The sequence below is a fragment of the Pinus tabuliformis genome, chromosome 2_1 (genome assembly GCF_031772625.1).
Source record: "Pinus tabuliformis cultivar Carrire ecotype Pingquan chromosome 2_1, CPIR1, whole genome shotgun sequence".
NCBI classification, from domain to species: domain Eukaryota; kingdom Viridiplantae; phylum Streptophyta; class Pinopsida; order Pinales; family Pinaceae; genus Pinus; species Pinus tabuliformis.
Window position 1 is genome coordinate 972769867 of NC_142299.1, and position 7436 is coordinate 972777302.

Genomic DNA, 7436 nt, shown 5'->3' on the forward strand with positions numbered 1-7436 from the left:
ATCTACTGGGAAAACTGTGTTGCTACTGACTCTGCTACTGAGCCTCCTTCTCTGCTATCAACACTTCTTTGCACTCCACAATATCTGACTGATATTGATGCTCTTGCTACTGAATACTATGGGCCCCCGTAGCAAGGTAATGATCCATGAGACAAAAACACCTCAATGGACCCTTGCCCAAATTTATGCAACTCTTGGGACTATTGCTTCACATCGCCCCACCTCACACCTAGAGGTATGGCTGCATCTTCTCTCTCTGCCCACTTAGCTCGAAATTTATCCTCTTTGCTTCTCCAATTGTGGCTACTCCACAACTTGCTGAGGCTACTTCTGAGGCTCCATTTTGAGAGGTAAATTATGCTCCCTCTCAACCACCAAGTCTTTAACCTTTGCCTTTCTCCTCAAGGATTTGCATGCATCTTCGACCTCAAGTGCATACAAGTTCTTTACTCGTACACCGATCTGCTTCACTTGTCCTGTGACGACGTGTCTAAGGAAAACCTTTCCTTTGCTAAATATCACAGTGTAGCCACGATCTTCCAATACCACAATGGAAACAATATTATTCTTTAGACCCAGTACATACATCACATCCTTGAGCCTGAGAGGGGAGCTAGACTCCCTTTGAAAAGTAACTGTACCATTACCGGTCATACTATACCTCTCGTTGTCTCCAAACTCAATGTTTTTCTTGAGGTCTTTCTCCTCTAAGTCACTGAAGAGATCTCTCTTCCTCGTCATATGGAACGAGGCACCGCTATCGAGATACCACATGATTCCCATTACTTTGCTTTCCATGCATGCAATGAGAGTAAAATCAAGCTTGAATTGTGAAGCTATAGCTTCACTTGCTGCTGCTACTGCAAGCTCCTTCTTGCTTTCCTTCTTTTGCGAACATTTCATGGCACAATGCCCAAATTCATGACAATGAAAGCACTTGATGTTGGATAAGTCTTTCTTGTTGCCCTCCTCGCCTTGGGAATTCTTTCCCTTGGATTTCTTTCCTTTTCTGACTAATGCAAGGTCCTCTTCCTCTTCTTTGGATGAGGTCCCATCTCAGTTGTCCCACCTTATATCTTTCTATACTAGATCTGACCATAACCTTTCCCAACTTGGTAGTTTGTCTCTACCATTCACGGAATCCTGATAACTATGCCAGCTCTTGGGAAGACCCAACAAAGTTAGCGCTACCAAATATTCTTCAGGGACAATCACACTGACCTCGCCAAGTTCATCACGACATTGTGTAAACTTGCTCAGGTACCACAAAATTGTGTCATTCTTTTGCATCTTGATGCTATGAAGCTTTTCCTTCAATGCCAACTTCTTATGGTCAATGTTGTTCTCAAACAAGTTGGTCAGTGTTTTCCACATAGTGAATGGAGTTTCTTTCCCATGGATATTTGAGACAATATGATCTCAAACTCCCTCTAATATGATCATCCTCTCTTTAGCTACATCCTTCTTCCACTGAGCAAAATCCTAGGAATCAACTGCACGAGGTTTAACTACATCTATCTTGATGTAATATAGTATATTCCCATTATCAACTAATACCGCCTTCATATGGATCTTCCATGCCACAAATTTGTGGTTCCTTCTAGAGCATACTTGAGCATGAGTCTGGTGGAAGTCATCTTCTCAGTCTGGTGGATCTCGAACCTCCTGCACAAAATTTGAATGCTCTTATCTACTGCACTTCTAACTTTGATACCATCTAGAAATTCCTTGTAGATTCAAACTGCTTATGTAATTTTCTGAAACAAAAGACTTGAATCTACTCTACTCATGAGTGGAAACAATTAATCAATCGAGAAATCACAACATAAACATGAGACAAGATTCAATCACATATGCTTAGAGATTTATCTAAGGGGAAAGCTTACTGCTCAAAACCCCTTCCTATATGTATTGCATTATTTAGAAAATAGAGAAGAAATACAATGCTTGTTCAAGCCTAAACAATCTCTGCATAAGTATAATCCATCTCGCTGCCTCACAAGCTGACTCTGGCCAATACTTAGCCAATTCTACTGCCTATCAAGCTTCTATGTCCTTGCGTTGTTTCTCAAGGAATTAGCCTTTTATTTATTAGATAAATCCCTATTCTGAATTGCGCAATCCCTATAGGTCCTTCTTTGACTGCATGCACTACATGTACAACTTGGAAAATTATACAATTGATAGTACACTGCCCTTAAACTCCAATATCAACTGGGTAACTTGAATTTCATGCATGCATGATTTAATTATGGCTGATTTGTCAGTTAAATGGTTGAACACTGAAGTTGTGTCCTGCTATTAGACCTCCTACTAGTTCCTCCAATAGTTGGAACTAATTTAACTGACATTAACTCAGTTTAAATGAATTAAACTATTACAGCTCAGATTAAACTCAAACTAGGATCCTAAAATTTAGGATCCACTCTACATGACTCATGTTAAGCCCTAAAATCAAATTAACTGAGCCAACTAAGTGAAATTAACTTACTTAATTAACTCATTCTTGTTTTCTTGTGATGTGGAATTACAATTTTCTCCTAATTTAATTCAAGGGAAAATTAAATCAGGATTTTCTTGTTTCCATTTTCAACATACCTCTCACAACCTTCATAAAGGCCCTCTTTGGGTAAATCTCTGGAATCTCTCTCTGTAGAACCAAATCCTCCTCATGAAGAAGTTCTAGACACCTCATCAAATTTAGATGATGTTATAGAAAGAATTGAGAAGTTGAACATTGATGATGCCACAGCCTCAGAGGAGCCATCTAATCCTTCTCCAAAATGACCAGAGTGGTTGATCAAGACACTTTAAAGTGTCCATCTTGATGAGATTGGAAAAGACTGGAACTAGGAGTTCTACTAGAGATGAAAATGGAGGTGCAAATTTCAGTAATGACAGATTTTTGTATAATTGTGAACTAAATTTTTCCATTGACTTTGAACCCACTTCCTTCAAAGGACCTACATCTCATGATAAATGGAAAGAATCAATGCAAAAGGAATATGATGCACTCATAAAAAATGGGACTTGGAAGTTGGTGGACCCTCCATACAAAACCAAACCAATTGGTTGCAAGTGGGTCTTCAAAAACAAATATAAATCAGATGACTCACTTGACAAGCACAAAGCAAGGCTCATGGAAAAGGGATTTGCACAAAAAGGAGGTGTTGACTATGAGGACATCTTTGCTTCCACAGAAAAAGGGTGACCATCCAGACCATATTCTCTTTGGCAGCACAAAATGGATATAAAATCCATCAAATGGTCGTGTAAAAAACTTTCTTGAATGGGGATTTGAAAGAAAAAGTTCTATGTCTCAACCTGAAGTTTTTTCTATGAAGGGACAAGAACAAAAGGTATGAAATCTCATGAAATACTTGTATGGGATAAAACATGACTCTCTAGTGTTTTGAAGATCCTATATTAATGATCTCAATGTAACTAAGAATGCATCAATTTCATCATTTATATTTTTTGGTTCTTGGTTTGGGTTTGGTTGTTCTAAATCTTAGTTTGGTGACGATGGGCTTGGATTTTGATTAGATTCTATATAATCCAATTTCCCTACAATTCAATACAATGATTGTGGTGAGGGTGTTAATTTTATTGTTTTTTACATTTTAAAACCAAATTAGAAAAAAAAAACTTAAAAAAAACCATAGGAATGCTTACCTAGACTCCAAAGATAAGGTATGTTGTTGATTTGGCACTTGAGGTTGTCAGGAGGCAATAAATTTTCTCAAATAATCCCAAAACACACAATGTGGTCCTAATTTTGTAAAAAATGAGGACGAGGGTGCATAAATAAAATATCTTATTAGGAATGCATTCTTGTTTATACAATGTGTGCATGTTCCTGGGTTGCATGCACATTCCTAGCCACCTAAGCTAGCAATGTTCCTAGTTGGCAACTTGAGGCATGTCGATCCTGGATGCACATGAACACATGCACATTTGTGCAGGAATGAATTCTTTATAACCTCAATGACACTTTTGGCGCCATTATATTTATAAACCCACCCTTATATTTTAAAATTTATTTTCCATTTTCAAGCATAGATAATGTTTAGCAAATCATAATGGAACAACAATGAAAGTGATCAAGTTTAATGAGAGGCTGCAAGTTGCCCCCACTTGGCAGCGTCCATGGCCACTCCACCACCATGAGGTTCAACTCGAGCATGGAAAGTTTTCAATAGTGTAGTATGTGAGAATTTGAGCTCTTAGGAAGGTATATTGGCATGGAGGATTATACCTTCTTAGGATTAGGGGAACAATTATGGTTGTCAAGGGGCAAGGATGAGGCTATAATTCTATGAAGTGGGATTAAGGCCACTATGTAGTTGATCAAAGGATTTTGAAGTTGATAATAACCCATAAATAATGGAAAAAACTCCTTATAAGGAGAAACTTTGGGCTATCAAGTATGACATCTTGAAAGCATGAAATCAAAGATCATAACATTTGTGGTTCATCTTGGTTATTTGAAACTCTATATGTTCTTAGGGACTTCTCCTCTTCATGGCTCCATTTCACTCAGGTTTGACCTCTTCTTTCTAGTCCCATGCAATTCCTTTTAAGAGTGGCATCACTTTATATTTTCTCTGGTTTGTTGTTGTGGGTTTTAGTTTTCTATCCCCCTCCTCGGCCCTATATTCCTGGGGGTTTTCTCTCGCTTATTTCCTTGTGAGATAGCCTTTCCTTCCTCACATACTATCATAATTTATCCTCTATTATTCTCCAGTGCTTCTTCACCCTATGCCTTTTCTCTTTGATATTTCCCCTCTTCCCACCTCATCCCTTCCTCCCTAACATCCCCTAATTTTTCTCCCTCCTCCATCATGGTTTGTAGTTGTCTAGTTAGCCCCTCAAGACAAGGTCCCAAAGGAAGGACCAATACCCCCCTCTCTTCTACCTAAACCTCTACAACTAAACCTCTACTAGAGCTACTATGGAGTGGTATAGAAGCATAATTCTTGAAGTCATCTAGAGGGCAATTCAAACATTGAAGATCAAGTCAACCATGATTGCAAATTTGTTTAAGAATCTCACGTGGAGAGGGACACTGGAGACTGGATCCCCGATGCCAACAATTCTACTAGGCCCCAAACATCTACCTACATGCAGAGAATTAAATTGTATTGGCATGTTAAAACCCCCATGAAGAGGGTTATGACTGATAGAGTAGACACAATAGGGGATTATTATCTGGATGGCTAAACTCTTGGAGAAAATGGACACTATAATCTAGAAAGTAAATCTACTGATAAAAATAATTACTTGCACCGACCCCTCATTATCGAACACCAGTGACAATCCTCAACCACTTGATAAGACACACATCCCAACAACATGAGAGTATTCAAGACACTGTAGTTGATATTTTGTTTTTTAACATGAGCATGTCTATGAGTCTACGCAATGCTCTCTATGTAGTTATTTGATCATGTTTTATGCTATCAAATTAACAACTTAACACTAATAGAGACAATTTAAATTTTTTAAATTTATGCTATTGATCTGATTCCCAACATTCCCAACAGAGCAATAAAAACTATCATATTATAATTTTGTATTTTTTTTAGAGTAGTATAATATCTCTAATATTACCAAAAAAAATAAATAAATAAAAATAAAAATGTTTAGTAACTCATCTAAACATCTTTCCATTTTATCCTCGATTTTAAAAAGTAGTGTTTGGCCCGACGGGAAAACATCGCCTTAATTTAGGATGTGCCTACCCTAATTTAAGGAAATTGTTACGTGATTTAATTACTTTTTTGAGGTGTGTATGCATGCATTTCCAAATTTAGAGATATTATTTGTTTTAATACTTTCTTTGTGCATGTGTTCGTTATTCTTTATAGGCTGCTTATGTGATTATGCTTTAAATTTCGGCATCATGTAATAAATTTGGGTTTTTGTTGTTGATCTGTAATTAAATATAATATAGTGTTTTCATTGGGATTATATTTACAGTGCTAAATTAATTAAATTTACGACAGAGTTTGGAAAATTAATTGGCGTTGTGGCTAGGATTTACAGATGAACTGTATTGAGGAATGGGTAATTCTAATTATGATAATGAGAAATGAGTCATTCTAATTATTTTCATTATTATTGTTAATTTGTGTGTTTTTTTTACTTTGTTAAATATTATTCTATACCCATTTTAATTTTAGATTTACAAAGTTATGAGAGATATTAAGTTTTTTAAGGTGCAAATTATTTTTAGAGTGAAAGGATATTTGATCCCTCTTGGTGTGAAAGGAAATTTGATCCCTCTTACTGTTTGGTAGATCCAGAGTGAAGATAGATATATGTTGATATTATATAAATTTCACATATCTATATACAAGTATTCTCATTTTTAATTTTATTAAAACCTTGATTTAATCTCTATGAAATATTCACGAAATATTTTTAATTAATAGCGAGGGTAGAGGATTTAGATATATCTCAAAAGTATAACTTTTTTCTTTTAGATTTAATTAAATAAATGTTATAACATTAAGTTAAAATAAAATATTATAAAATATAGTTTTTGGATATGTGGTATTGATAAGATATGGTATTGGTCCATGGTATTGTAACAAAGCATGTTTACAAGTTAATAGTATCTATGGTAAAGTGAGAGTGAATATCCATAATAAATATTGTGAGCAATGCTTATTAAATTGAATTGAAATTAAAATATTTTCTAAAAGAGACTTTGAGTTTTTGTTTCCCTATAACAATGAATTATAATCGTTGGAAGTCTTTTCAAATCACTAAAAAGTAATGTTTATAACTACAAAACCAAAGAAGGAGGTACATAAACATGTTATTGTGCCTAGATCACATGTGACATTACAACCCTCTTTATTATTATTATTATTATCCAATTTTAAGGTAATTGGTGTCTGAGACCCCCTTGTTTGTGGGACAAGGGACTGAGACCCCCTTGTTTGTGAGACAAGGGACCCACCTCCACACAATGATTTGACTACTAAGTCTATGAAGGCATACATACTCTACTCCCCTCTGGTCCATGGTATTGTAACAAAGCATGTTTACAAGTTAATAGTATCTATGGTCAAGCGAGAGTGAATATCCATAATAAATATCAATGTGAGCAATTCTTATTAAATTGAGTTGAAATTAAAATATTTTCTAAAAGAGACTTTGAGTTTTTGTTTCCCTATAACAATGAATTATAATCGTTGGAAGTCTTTTCAAATCATTGAAAAGTAATGTTTATAACTACAAAACCAAAGGAGGAGGTATATAAACATGTTATTGTGCCTAGATGACATGTGACATTACAACCCTCTTTATTATTATTATTATCCAATTTTAAGATAATTGGTGTATGAGACCCCCTTGTTTGTGGGATAAGGGACTGAGACCCCCTTGTTTGCGGGACAAGGGACCCACCTTCGTACAATGATTTG